At 38.5% G+C, this 15,395-nt stretch overlaps 1 protein-coding gene across 1 annotated transcript in view; it reads left to right on the top strand.

Moving 5' to 3' along the window:
- The window catches only part of LOC112074151 (cell adhesion molecule CEACAM5-like), a 16,026-nt gene extending 7,653 nt beyond the window's left edge, over positions 1–8,373 (top strand). Inside the window, exons 9-11 of the mRNA XM_070440405.1 lie at positions 1,463–1,521; positions 1,970–2,086; positions 7,394–8,373. The gene's annotated coding sequence lies outside the window, so the exon portion shown is untranslated. The remainder of the gene's footprint in view (positions 1–1,462; positions 1,522–1,969; positions 2,087–7,393) is intronic.
- The last annotated feature ends 7,022 nt before the right edge of the window (positions 8,374–15,395 follow it).

Below are 15,395 nucleotides of genomic sequence, written 5' to 3'. Positions count from 1 at the left end.
TACATATAAACATAATAAAACAAATAAAAAAACAATAAAAAAAAATAATATATAATTAAAAAAAAAAAATAAAATTAATACAAAATATATAAAAATAAAAATAAAAAAAAAACATATAAAAAAAAAAAATAATAAAAATATAAATTAAAAATAAAAATAAACATGGAATAACAAATAAATAAATTAATAAAAAATAAATATTCAAAAATAAAAAATAATAAAAATAAAAAAATAAAAAATAAAAATTATAAATCAAAAAAATAAAAAAAATAAAAAAAAAAAAAAAAATATAAAAAAATTAAAAAAAATTATAAAAAAAAAATTAAATAATAATATAAAAATAAAAAAAAAAAAAATAAAAAATATAAATAATAAAAAAATAAAAAAAAAAAATTAAAAAAATATAAAAAAAAAAAAAAAAAATTAAAAAAAAAAATATAAAAAAAAATAAAATAAATTCAAAAAAAACAAAAAAATTTTTATAAAAAAACAATAAAAAATTAAAAATAAAAATATAAAATAAATAAAAAATAATATAAATAATTAAATTAAAAATAAATAAGAAAATTAAAAAAAAAAAAAAAAATAAAATAAATAAAAAATAAAAATAAAAAAAAAAAAATAAAAATAAAAAAAAAAAAAAAATAAAAATAAAAAAATATAATATATTAAAAAAAAAATACAAAAAATAAAAAAATAAAAAAAAAATAATAAAAATAAAAAATAAAAAAAAATTATAATTAAAAAAAAAAAAACAAAAAATAAAATAATAAAAAAAAAATATTAAAAATAATAAAAAAGATATTAAAATTAAAAAAAAAAAAATAAAATAATTAAAAAAATAAAAAAAAAAATAAAATATAATTATTAATAAAAAAAAAAAAAAAAAAATAATAATAATTAAAAAAAAAAATAAAATAAATAAACAATAAAATAAAAAAAAAAAAAATAAATAAAAAAATAAATTATTAAAAAAAAAAATATAAAAAAATCAAAAAATAAATAAATATATTAAAAAAAAATAAAAACAAAAAAAAAAAAAAAATAAAAAATTAAAAAAAAAAAAAAAAAATATAAAAAAAATAATAAAAAAAAATAAAATAATATTAAAAAAAAATAAATAAAAAAATTAATAAATCAATATAAAAAAATGTATTAAATAAAAAAAATATAAAAAAAATAATAAAAAAACAAAAAATAAAAAAAATAAATAAAAAATAAAAAAATAAAAAAAAAAAAATAATATAAAAAAAAAAAATATAAAAAATAAAAAAATTATAAAAAAATATATAAATAATTATAAAATAAAAAAAAAAATTAATTAAAAAAAAATAAAAAAAAAAAAAAATAAAAAAAAAAATTAAATAAAAAAATAAAAAAAAAATATAAAAAAAATAAATAAAAATAAAATAACAGAAATCCACCTGCACCATCACATCATTGAACACATGGTACAGTGGAGTGTCTGGTGTGAGTCTGGATCAGGAGAGTACAGTAATGCTGTCAACATCACAGTAAATGGTACGTCTATTGTACAACATCACTAACATTTTTACGATACGATTTTCAATTCTTAAACTGAATGATTGCATCTCATAAATACACCGCTCATAAGATGTTGATTATTGTCAGTGATGACTCCAGATTTAGATATTATTATATATTATGTTAATACGGTGGTGATTGATCCTGGAGAGTCCAACCCGTGACTGAAGGAGCTCTTGACTCTGACTGTACATTTAGATATCAGGAACAAATCCTAACCCAAGGCTGATTTCTACAAGAAGGAGGCTCATCAAGAATGAGACCACAGGAGAGATGACCATCCCTACAGTAACCAAGTCAGATGAAGGATTCTATAAGTGTAAATCTGATGAAGGAGAATCACCGGAGAGCTGGGTGACAGTGAGAGTCAGAAGAGCAGTGTGTGTGTTCAAGTGTCTTGATGGTAAAACATGTGTTTTTCTAGTCCCTCCAGGTTCCGTTGTCTCCATCTCTCTGACCAGGCTGCTGTGTGGTCTACTGGTGATGTCTCCCTTTCTACTGGTGTCCATCGTGCTGATGGTGAAATGCTGCAGGGCTCGAGGTGAGAACTTTCAGTGTATTTACACTCAGCTCATCCAGCTTGATAATCTCTTCTTTATGTCAAATCAAATCAAATTGTATTAGTCACATGTGCCGAAAACAACAGGTTTAGACCTTACAGTGAAATGCTTACTTACGAGTCCCTAACCAACAATGCAGTTTAAAAAATACAGATAAGAATAAGAAATAAAAGTAACAAGTAATTAAAGAGCAGCAGTAAAATAACAATCGTGAGACTATATACAGGGGGGTACCGGTACAGAGTCAATGTGTGGGGGCACAGGTTAGCTGAGGTAATATATATATGTAGGTAGAGTTATGAAAGTGATTATACATAGATGATAACAACAGAGTAGCAGCTGTGTAAAATGGGAGGGCGCAACGCAAATAGTCTGGATAGCCAATTGATTAGATGTTCAGGAGTCTTATGGCTTGGGGGTAGATGCTGTTTAGAAGCCTCTTGGACATAGACTTGGCGCTCCGGTYCCGCTTGCCGTGCGGTAGCAGAGAGAACAGTCTATGAAWAGGGTGGCTGGAGTCTTTGACAATTTTTAGGACCTTCCTCTGACACCGCCTCGTATAGAGGTCCTGGATGACAGGAAGCTTGGCCCAAGTGATGTACTGGGCCGTTCGCACTCCCCTCTGTAGTGCCTTGCGGTCGGAGGCCGAGCAGTTGCCATACCAGGCGGTGATGCAACCAGTCAGGATGCTCTCGATGGTGCAACTGTAGAACCTTTTGAGGACCTGAGGACTCATTGGAAATGTTTTCACTCTCCTGAGGGGGAAAAGGTTTTGTCGTGCCCTCTTCACGACTGTCTTGGTGTGCTTCGATCATGTTAGTTTGTTGGTGATGTGGACACCAAGGAACTTGAAGCTCTCATCCTACTCCACTGCAGCCCAGTCGATTTCTGGGGGCATGCTCGGTACTCTTTTTCCAGTAGTCCACAATCATCTCCTTTGTCTTGTCACCACACAGCCAGGTCTCTGACCTCATGCCTATAGGCTGTCTCGTCGGTGATCAGGCCTACCCACTGTTGTGTCATCGGGAAACTTAATGAATGGTGTTGGAGTCGTGCCTGGCCGTGCAGTCATGAGTGAACAGGGAGTACAGGAGGGGACTGAGCACGCACCCCTGAGGGGCCCCTTTGTTGAGGATCAGCATGGCGGATGTGTTGTTACCTACCCTTACCACCTGGGGGRGGCTCGTCAGGAAGTCCAGGATCCAGTTGCAGAGGGAGGTGTTTGGTCCCAGGGTCCTTAGCTTAGTGATGAGCTTTGAGGGCACTAAGGTGTTGAAATCTGAGCTGTAGTCAATGAATAGCATTCTCACATATGTGTTCCTTTTGTCCAGGTGGGAAAGGGCAGTGTGGAGTWCAATAGAGATTGCATCATCTGTGGATCTGTTGGGGCGTTATGCACATTGGAGTGGGTCTAGAGTTTCTGGGATTATGGTGTTGATGTAATCCATGACCAGCCATTCAAAGCACTTCATGGCTACAGACGTGAGTGCTGCAGGTCAGTAGTCTTTTAGGAAGGTTACCTTAGTAGTGRTGTGCACAGGCACTGTGGTGGTCTGCTTAAAACTGTTGGAATTACAGACTCGGACAGGGAGAGGTTGAAAATGTCAATGAAGATACTTGCCAGTTGGTCAGCGTATGCTCGCAGTACACGTCCCAGTAATCCGTCTGGCCCTGCGAACTTGTGAATGTTGACCTGTTTAAATGTCTTACTCACATCGGCTGCGGAGAGCATGATCACAGTCGTCCAGAACAGCTGGTGCTCTCATGCGTGTTTCAGTGTTATTGGCCTCGAAGCGAGCATAGAAGTAGTTTAGCTCGTCTGGTAGGCTTGTGTCACTGGGCAGCTCTCGGCTGTGCTTCCATTTGTAGTCTGTAATMGTTTGCATGCCCTGCCACATTTGACGACAGTCAGAGCCGGTGTAGTATGATTCGATCTTAGTKCTGTATTGATGCTTTGCCTGTTTGATGGTTCGTCGGAGGGCATAGRGGGATTTCTTATAAGCTTCCGGGTTAGACTCCTTCTCCTTGAAAGTGGCAACTCTAGTCTTTAGCTCAGTGCAGATGTCCCCTSTAATCCATGGCTTCTGGTTGGGGTATGTACYTACGGTCACTGTGGGGACGACGTCATCGACGCATTTGTTGATGAAGCCAATGACTGATGTGATATACTCCTCAATGCCACCAGAGTTATCCCGGAACGTATTCCAGTCTGTGCTAGCAAAACAGTCCTGTAACTTAGCATCTGTTTCATCTGACCACTTTWATTTTTTTGATCTAGTCACTGGTACTTCCTGKTGTAATTTTTGCTTGGAATCAGGTGGATATAATTATGGTCAGATTTGTCAAATGGAGGGAGAGGGAGAGCTTTGTATGCATCTCTGTGTGTGGAGTTAAGGTGCTCCAGAGTGTTTTCCCCTCTGGTTGCACATTTAACATGCTGATAGAAATTTGGTAAAACTGATTTAAGTTTCCCTGCATTAAAGTCCCKAGCTCCTTGGAGCGCCGCCTCTGGGTGAGCGTTTTCTTGTTTGCTTATGGCGGATTACAGCTCATTCAATGCTTTCTTAGTGCCAGCCTCTGACTGTGGTGGTATGTAGACAGCTACGGAATATACAGATAAACTCTCTAGGTAGATAGTGTGGTCTACAGCTTATCATGAGATACTCTACCTCATGTGAGCAATAGCTCGAGACTTCCTTAGATGTCGTACACCAGCTTTTATTTACAAAAATACATAGTCCGCCATCCCTTGTCTTACCAGACACCGCTGTTCTATCCTGCTGGTACAGRGTATAAGCAGCCAGCTGTATGTTGATAGTGTCGTCGTTCAGCCACGACTCTGTGAAGCATAAGATATTACAGTTTTGAATGTCCCGTTTGTAGTTTAATCTTCTGCGTAGGTCATTGATTTTATTCTCCAATGATTGCACGTTTGCTAGCAGAATGGAAGGAAGTGGGGGTTTATTCGATCGCTGTTACGAACCCCTTTGGCCCTGAAGTCTAGGGGGGATGGAAACGAGATCCGTAACATATCTCATGCAAATCATGACAGTGAAAAGGAACAGTGAGAACTAAAAACAACAGACAACCTAAATCTACCGTCAAACACTTTAGGTTTATTTTTCAAACACACGGTAATGGGGGGGGGGGCATGAGCTGGACCCAAAGAAAGAACTACTAAATGTCAACAACAAAAAACTAAGCTAGTCTTGCCTGCTTCAAGAACAGCTAGCTAACTAACCAATAAAATACAGTGGGTGGTCCGCCCAGTTCTAACTAGGGTTCTTAGACAAAGTTTTCCTACTGGTAATGTATGCCCAAGGGCGACTTGGCTTGGTATCCCCTTTTCATACCAACAAACAAACAGCCATACACCACAGCAATACATACTCACATGATAACGGACAATGTGAGAGGTAGGCGCAAAAACAAAAGAGACAGTTCCAGAGACAACTGATTGGGTTTCTTTTAAACCAAGGGAAAGGGGATGTGATTGGGTAAGGGAAAAGGAGCAGGTGTGTCTTCAGATTGGCGACTGATTACTGCCACCTGTGACTAGGGCAGAAGGAGAGAAAACAAATACACACAGGATACCTGTATCCGTAACAATCGCTTACAAATTCTCAGAAGGCAGCCCGCCCTTTGGCCCCTTTTTCTATGCTTCCTCTAAACGCAAATCACGGGGATCTGGGCCTATTCCTGAGAAAGCAGTARATCATTTGCATCGGACTCGTCTGACTCGTTAACCTTTCTAGGCCACACGTTCCGCTAGCGGAACCCCTGACAACATTCCGCTGAAAAGGCAGTGTGGGYAATTCAAAAATATTCTTTAGAAATATGTAACTTTCACACATTAACAAGACCAATACAGCAAATGAAAGATAAACATCTTGTTAATCTACCCATCGTGTCCGTGACCCCCACCCATTTAAAAAATTGTTGTACTGCGAAAACAGAACATATGATTATGAAGATCACACCAAGTCCAAGAAACACACAATTTTCCAGCCAAAGATAGGAGTCACAAAAGCAGAATAGAGAAAATGAATCACTAACCTTTGATGATCTTCATCAGATGACACTCATAGGACATCATGTTACACAATACATGTATGTTTTGTTCGATAATGTGCCTATTTATATCCAAAAATATTAGTTTACATTGGCGCCATGTTCAGAATGCCTCCAAAATATCGGAGAAATTGCAGAGAGCCACATCTAATAACAAAATACTCATCATACACTTTGATGAGATACATGTTTTACATGAATTAAAGTACACTTGTTCTTAATGCACGGCTGTGTCAGATTTCAAAAAAACTTTACGAAAAAGCACACCATGCAATAATCTGAGACGGCGCTCAGATATAAAAAAACATTTCTCCGCCTTGTTGGGGTCAACAGAAATAGCGAAATTACATCATAAATATTCCTTTGATCATCTTCATCAGAATGCACTCCCAGGCATCCTAGTTCCACAATAAATTGTTGTTTTGTTCGATAATGTCAATTATTATATGTCCAAGTAGCTACTTTTGCTAGCACGTTTAGTACACATGTCAAACGCTCGGCAGATCCAGGCGAACTCGGAGAAAACTTCAAAAAGTTATATTACAGGTCGAATAAACTGGTCAAACTAAGTAGGAATCATCATCAGGATGTTGTTATAACATAATATCCAATAACTTTCCACCGGAGAATTCCTTTGTGTCTCTAGAAGTAATGGAAAGCAAGACGATATCATTTGGAATGCGTGTGACAAGGAACTGGAATCTGCCAGACCACTGACTGAAACACTCCTCCGGCCCACATCACATTATAAGCTTTATTCAACGTTCTACAGACTGTTGACATCTAGTGGAAGGCGTAGGAAGTGCAAACGGATCCATATCTTACTGGGATTTGAATAGACGATGAGCCAAAATCGATCAGCCTCAGAAATTCCACTTCCTGTTTGGAAGTTTGCCTGCCATATGAGTTTCTGTTATATTCAGAGACATAATTCAAACAGTTTTAGAAACGTAAGTGCTTTTCTATCAATAGTAATACTAATATGCATAATATTAGCATCTGGGACAGAGTAGGAGGCAGTTCAATTTGGGCACGCTATTCATCCAAAGTGAAAAAGCTGCCCCCTATCCCTAAAAAGTTGGAAAATGATTCTGCCAGTCTGTGGTCAGTAATCGRAGTCCTGATGTCCAGAAGTTATTTTCGGTCATAAGAGACGGTAGCGTCAACATTATGTAGAAAATAAGTAATGCTACTTTCCATCRATTATATTCCTGTAGGTTTGTGTTCAACAGTCAAATCTCCTCAAGACCAGATACCATGTGATGATGTCATTGAACAGACTGAATCATCCGTGTGATCATTACAGTATGAACTGTAAACTAAACAACCATTTTAATGATTGTAAAGTTTTTACCATTGATATATGATAGTGTTTACTCAGTTTAATATCACTGAATGGAATTTCACAAATGCTGAATGTTATGATTTTGTAAGTTYACGTGTTCAGCTTTTGGTGGATTGTATGCSTTCCTTTGTTATTGTTGATMGATGTAGATTTTTCATAAAATTTTTGAATTGCCTCTTTTTATTTCAGTTCGTTAATAAAACGAGTGTAGTGCCTTTTTTTGTTTAAAAGTWGAATTTGCTGCATTCTTTTAATGTTTTGTGTTTTACATAATGTCATGCTTTTTACATGCAGGTGGAAATAGTTGAGCCTCATGCTTTAGAGTATACAGTACGTGAATCTTTTCAGTTTTTAATTTGAATGTAGAATTCTAAAGATGTGTTTGATTGGCTGAACCTGCTATAACAGTTGAGTTGGAACACGTAGATATAGTTTTTTATGCATTTTTTTTATATTAAAGGTAGACTCAGCGAAATGACGTTGCCACAAGTAGCATCGCAGATATTGAGATGAGTGAGATGCAAGAGTTCACTCTCACACAGTATCTGCGCATATGCACGGGTTCACCTCACGTTGTTCAGTGTGTTAGCCACGGGACCAAAACAGCAGAGAAGTTAAACGCTCTTAGTTGCTGTGGAAATTGAACCACTATGCACTTTCTGCATCTACGTCAAATCGCTGAGTCTACCTTTAAACTCCACTTACTTTTGACTTATATTAATTTTGAAATACTGTCTACTAAGCATTTTGTAAAAAAAAAAAAAAAAAGGTTTTACAGCAGATATGTTCCAATGTTCCGCTATGGAATTTAAGATGGAGAAGGTGTGTTATATTTTGTATTAATTCTCATATATCTAATAAAAAGTGGTGATTCCCCACATTATTGTGTTGATATTCAATGTGATTTAAGGACATATTAATTTTACTCTCTGTAGTTCTGAGTTAAAACATGCATTTACATCTTGACTGTTTCTATACATTTCTTTTTATCTAAAGCAACACTTTCTAACTAAATCTCTATGCACCATATTGCTGTCAGTCTTCTGTAAAGCACATTCAGATTGACTTCTACTGATATGAACCCATACAGAAGTGTTCCATGTCTGTACTATTATGATGAGATAGAGAGAGGAAGGAATAAGAGGGCAGACCCAGTAGACTGAGGGCTTTATGCTGTTGCTATGTGACAATGACCATATTAGTTTCTATATTGTGGATCCACTAGAATGTGGAGTAGTTACAGGCCTGTCCCTGAAGGGGGTGATAAGAAACCCCAGATGTTAACCAGGCTATACCCACTAAAGGTGAAGTCTGACTGCTTTTCCCTGTAACTTTCTCACTCTATTTGTTAGCTCCTTCACGTGTTGCACGTGTGTCACACACTCTACACTCTACAAAAATACACGTTCATTATCTTAAGGTAAATTGTTGAAAAAAATGCTAAAATAAATACACTGCTCAAAAAATAAAAGGGAACACTTAAACAACACAATGTAACTCCAAGTCAATCACCTTCTGTGAAATCAAACTGTCCACTTAGGAAGCAACACTGATTGCAATAAATTTCACATGCTGTTTTGTGCAAATGGAATAGACAAAGGTGGAAATTATAGGCAATTAGCAAGACACCCCATAAAGGAGTGATTCTGCAGGTGGGTGACACAGACCACTTCTCAGTTCCTATGCTTCCTGGCTGAGTTTTGGTCACTTTTGAATGCTGGCGGTGCTCTCACTCAGTGGTAGCATGAGACGGAGTCTACACCACACAAGTGGCTCAGGTAGTGCAGCTCATCCAGGATGGCACATCAATGCGAGCTGTGGAAGAAGGTTGCTGTGTCTGTCAGCGGTAGTGTCAGAGCATGGAGGCGCTACCAGGAGACAGGCCAGTACATTCAGGAGACGTGGAGGAGGCCACATGCACTTTGTGGCCTGCTGGAGGTCATTTTGCAGGGCTCTGGCAGTGCTCCTCCTGCTCAAAAGGCGGAGGTAGCGGTCCTGCTGCTGGGTTGTTGGCCTCCTCCACGTCTCCTGATGTACTGGCCTGATGTACTGGCCTAAACAGTATATTCTATGCTATGATGGGATTTTACAGTTGTCAACCTTATAATGAAAAACTACATGAATTTCACATGATCACTTGTTTCACAGCTAATGAGGCAATTAAAAGGATAATGTTCAAGAATAATGGCTATTATTAATTTAACAGTGTAAAAATCTATGTAGAAATTACTGATTGCACCTTTAAATTAAGCAGGACAGATTTGGTAATCAGTAACCTGAGCCTTGTTTACACACGTTTCCGGCACTACGGGGTGCCTGGAGATATAGTGTCTGATGGGGTCCCAGTTCACTTCGAGGGTTCTGGAGGGTGTCATGGAATGTCTGGGGTCTCGATCAGCTTACCTCGGGTTTTCACCCCGAGAGTAACGGGCAGGTGGAGAGAGTTAACCATGATGTGGGTAGGTTTTCTGAGGTCCTATTTGACAGGACCGGCCGTGGGAGTGGGCAGTGTTTGTGCCCTGGGCAGAGATGGCCCAGAAACTCGCTCTGCACTCCTCTACTAACCTCTCTCCATTCCAGTGTGTATTGGGGTATCAGCCGGTTCTGGCTCCTTGGCATCAGAGTCAGACTGAGGCTCCTGCGGTGGACGACTGGTTCCGGCGTGCAGAGGAACATGGAATGCCCCATGTTCACTTCAGCGCGCCGTGCTGTGCCAGAAAGTTGGCGCAGACCATCCACGCAGTGAGGGGGGTCTGGCTCTCGACCCCAAACCTCCGCGGTTTTGTGGGGCCATTTAAAGTCCTGAGGAGACTGAACGAGGTGAGTTACAGGTTACAGCTTCCCCCAGATTACCGTGTTAACCCTTGTTCATGTGACTCTCCCAGGCCGGTGGATGGCTGGCCCGCTCCAGAATCTTGAGGTTCGGGAGGTTCCTCTACCCCCCTCTTGGACATCGAGGGGGCCCGGCGTACTCTGTTCGTTCATACTGGATTCGAGGCGTCGGGCGAGGGGCCTTCAGTACCTCGTGGACTAGGAGGGGTCATGTCGGTGGAGAGATGCTGGGTTCCGGTGGAGGACGTGTTGGACCCTTCACTGCTGCGGGAGTTTCACCTTCTCCATCCGGATCGCCCTGCGCCTCGCTCTCCGGGTCGTCCCCGAAGCCGGTGTCGGAGTGCTGCTGGAGCCGCGCGTCAAGGGGGGGGGGGGTACTGTCACGACTTCCGCCAAAGTCATTGCCTCTCTTTGTTCGGTCGGCGGTCTTCTAGCCATCATCGATCTAATTTTAATTGTCCATTTGCTTTGTCTTGTCTTCCCACACACCTGGTTTCAATTCCATCATTACATGTTGTGTATTTAACCCTCTTTTCCCCCCCATGTCCTTGTCCGGAATTGTTTACTGTAAGTGCTTGTGCACGTTATGTCTGGTGTGCGACGGGTTTTGTACCCATTGATATGTTATTCTGTTTGCCGGTGGTTTTTATTATTAAACTGCGCCGTTGTAAACACAGTTTTTGCTCTCCTGCGCCTGACTTCTCTGCCGCCAGTACGCACCACTTACATACATGTCAAATGTATCTTTCTGAACTGTGTTGGTTGTTGTAGAAGCTGTTCCCATTCCAGCCAMGCTGGTGACCTACTCCAACTCAAGTACAGGACTTTGTAACATCACAGTGAATTGTTCAGGCTGGATGTTTTCTGTCTGTGATGGAGGCCAGTGCCCACTGTACCAGGATTCTCTGTCAGTCTCTGAGGTCAACATCACCGTCTCCAGGGGTAATGSATTCATCCAGTGCATCGTCAACAATCACAACAGCACAGAGACCAAATCACAATGCGCAGAGGACATATGTCAGTCTTATTTACTAGCTTCTACCTTCTCTGCATACCTTCTATCCATCTATCATTATACAAATCTATTTATATATCAACAAGGTTTTAACATCATAGTTATTATTATTGTTCTCCAGCTAAATGTTGGTTAGCAGTGTGTGTGTGTGTGTGTGTGTGTGTGTGTGACCTCTCAGGTATTGATCAGAAGAAGGCGATAGCTGCAGCATCACCAGTTGGCACCATTGTGGGTGGTGTTAGTGGTGGATTGTTCTTCGTTGTGTTAGTTGGTGTAGGATGGAACATATCAACCAGAAGACGGTCCTGTAATGAAGAACTGCGATTGCAGGTACTTTCAATTAATGTAAAAACTAATTAAAATCACCAAAAGGTAGAGTACAAGGTCGTTCTAGGACACTGGAGCTATGTTTTTATAAAATGTTAAAGAATMACTATTTCAATGTTTTTACACTATGTCTCATCTCCCATCTAGTCAACCCAGTGAGCACTCCACCAGCGGAGAGGCTGGAACCACAGAACKCAGGGGGTCCTGAGGTACCATCAATTTGCTAWACTGCTGGGAAACCAGGATACGCAGTACCAGCAGGAGCAGCAGCAGGATCAGCAGCAGAGGAGTGCCAGACATATTCACTCTTCAGCACTTTGCAGCAACCGGTGGCAGAAGACCACCATTCTGGGTAGCACATTTGTATTTTTTGCCTAGCACTACACAGCTGATTTAAATAACCAACTCATCATCAAGCTTTGATTATTTGAATCAGCTGTGTAGTGCTAGGCAAAAAATACAAATGTGCTACCCAGTGTGCAATGATCAGAATAACTTCAACAAACCAGACACGGTMTACTYCACAATAGGAGATATATTACTCTCATTCCCTCTCAAAGACCCCCTGATTTTACATGAACACGACCTGACCAAAAGACTCAGATCAGGGCTGGGGTCAATTCGAATTGAAGTCAGTCAATTAAGGAAGTGATTTGATTTAAAATCCCAAAATGTAAAAAAGTTTTCACATAATTATCTTCTCCTTTTCAGCTTACTGAGAAGTCAATGGAAATAAATGCCCCTTTTTCAACTACTGAATTGGAATTTCAGTTAACTTCCTGAATGGACCCCAACTTCCTGAATGTACCCCAACCCTGACTCAGATGCTAAACAGCACACACGTGGAACATTAGGAAGAAGAGAAGTTAGGAATAAAAATATAGTTCATTTAATAACCATACAATAGCAAATAAAAGACATGTACAAATATCAAAGCACACAATCAATCAATCCATCAATCAATGAACAATTAACCAATCAAGAGGGAAGAGGCATACCATTCAACCGAAATATTCGACGTCCATGTCAGAGGCGCCGGGGGGCAGTTGTTGCTGGGGGTTAACTGCCTTGCTCAAGGGCAGAACGTCCGATTTTCCCACCTTTGCTGGGTTGGGAATTCAAGCAAGCAACCTGAGTATACACTTTCTTTTTCTATAAAAAAATTACAAAATATACTGTATGTCTAATTATTAATTAGACGAAATGGAATGGTTACAAATATAACTAGAAAAGTTATAGTTAAAAGTCAAAGTTATCTATCCATTTCAGTAACTTCTGTCACAGCCATCTGGTTGTGTTGAGAACTACAGAAGACAGTCAGTTATAGCTAAAAGCAGAKGAATTTGGTAATAATGTCAGCAAACCAGACACGGTGTACTGCACAATAGGAGATACATTACCCCTCAATCCCTCTCAGAGATGGCAGTATTTCAGAGTGAACATGTTGAGCTCCAGAACACTCTTACTGAATATATAACACCCTCAGCTCTCCACATTACATAAATGTGATACTGTGTAAAGTGTAGCAGTCTCATTATTCACAATATACCACAAGCTCTTATTATTGACTGTTAATTGTTTTCAATGNATCAAGCTTTGATTATTTGAATCAGCTGTGTAGTGCTAGGCAAAAAATACAAATGTGCTACCCAGTGTGCAATGATCAGAATAACTTCAACAAACCAGACACGGTMTACTYCACAATAGGAGATATATTACTCTCATTCCCTCTCAAAGACCCCCTGATTTTACATGAACACGACCTGACCAAAAGACTCAGATCAGGGCTGGGGTCAATTCGAATTGAAGTCAGTCAATTAAGGAAGTGATTTGATTTAAAATCCCAAAATGTAAAAAAGTTTTCACATAATTATCTTCTCCTTTTCAGCTTACTGAGAAGTCAATGGAAATAAATGCCCCTTTTTCAACTACTGAATTGGAATTTCAGTTAACTTCCTGAATGGACCCCAACTTCCTGAATGTACCCCAACCCTGACTCAGATGCTAAACAGCACACACGTGGAACATTAGGAAGAAGAGAAGTTAGGAATAAAAATATAGTTCATTTAATAACCATACAATAGCAAATAAAAGACATGTACAAATATCAAAGCACACAATCAATCAATCCATCAATCAATGAACAATTAACCAATCAAGAGGGAAGAGGCATACCATTCAACCGAAATATTCGACGTCCATGTCAGAGGCGCCGGGGGGCAGTTGTTGCTGGGGGTTAACTGCCTTGCTCAAGGGCAGAACGTCCGATTTTCCCACCTTTGCTGGGTTGGGAATTCAAGCAAGCAACCTGAGTATACACTTTCTTTTTCTATAAAAAAATTACAAAATATACTGTATGTCTAATTATTAATTAGACGAAATGGAATGGTTACAAATATAACTAGAAAAGTTATAGTTAAAAGTCAAAGTTATCTATCCATTTCAGTAACTTCTGTCACAGCCATCTGGTTGTGTTGAGAACTACAGAAGACAGTCAGTTATAGCTAAAAGCAGAKGAATTTGGTAATAATGTCAGCAAACCAGACACGGTGTACTGCACAATAGGAGATACATTACCCCTCAATCCCTCTCAGAGATGGCAGTATTTCAGAGTGAACATGTTGAGCTCCAGAACACTCTTACTGAATATATAACACCCTCAGCTCTCCACATTACATAAATGTGATACTGTGTAAAGTGTAGCAGTCTCATTATTCACAATATACCACAAGCTCTTATTATTGACTGTTAATTGTTTTCAATGTTGATGAAGTCATATAAGCCTGATTTGGTGAGTCTCTGTAGAAACATGGGGTCAGATGATGTCAGTTACAAAACTTAGAGACAGTATAAAAAGTGGCAGAACTCATAACGAAGTTGTGACGATTTATTTAATGTAATTCATAATGAAAACAGGGATCTACAGTATGTGGGACAATGCTTAAGAATAGTTGTAATAACGTGTTTTATAACAGATTTGTACATTTTCAAAACATGACATTTTAATACATGCATGTACAATTTCCAGCTGTTTGCGCTCTCTCTGAACTTCCTGGTTCATCTTCACGTTCTTTGTTTCCATGTTGTTCAAAAACAAGAACGTTTACGGGACATTTATTCCTAGTTTCCAGGTCCGGCTCCTGACTGTACTCATATTGCTCATCAATGAGTTCACATTGACGGCTATTAAATACAAAATTAACAGGTTGAWTCTTCTCATTTTTGGCACAGGTACCATTTGCTGCTGTAATAGCTTCAAGTGAATGTTTTGGGGCCTCAGTGTTGATGGAGTTAACGTTGCCTTGGTCAAAATGTATGCCAGTTGCAAAACTTAGAGACTGACAATATACAAGATAGTCAGAACTCATATGATGCAGTTGTTGATTTATTTATATATATCTTATATGGAAACATRTAGACAACAWACACAAATGTTCCAGCGTTTACCTTCCGCAGCATGTGTGATGACAAATATGGCAGTTACCTATACATACTGTATGATATGACATAGTAATTCAAAATGGTTYGTGATAATGTATTATAATATGTTTTCTTCTCCTCCATACACATTGATAAACATGTTAAATTGTGGTCCATTCAGATACAATGACATTCAAGTGACAAAAACATATTTCACCTGATTTATGTTGGAATTACAAAGAAAAAGTCCATGAACCACAAGTCTTAAACTGCATGTAGT

The sequence above is a fragment of the Salvelinus sp. IW2-2015 genome, unplaced genomic scaffold, assembly GCF_002910315.2.
Source record: "Salvelinus sp. IW2-2015 unplaced genomic scaffold, ASM291031v2 Un_scaffold2514, whole genome shotgun sequence".
NCBI classification, from domain to species: domain Eukaryota; kingdom Metazoa; phylum Chordata; class Actinopteri; order Salmoniformes; family Salmonidae; genus Salvelinus; species Salvelinus sp. IW2-2015.
Note: the sequence above shows the minus strand (reverse complement) of the source record. Positions and strands in the feature narration are given on the sequence as shown.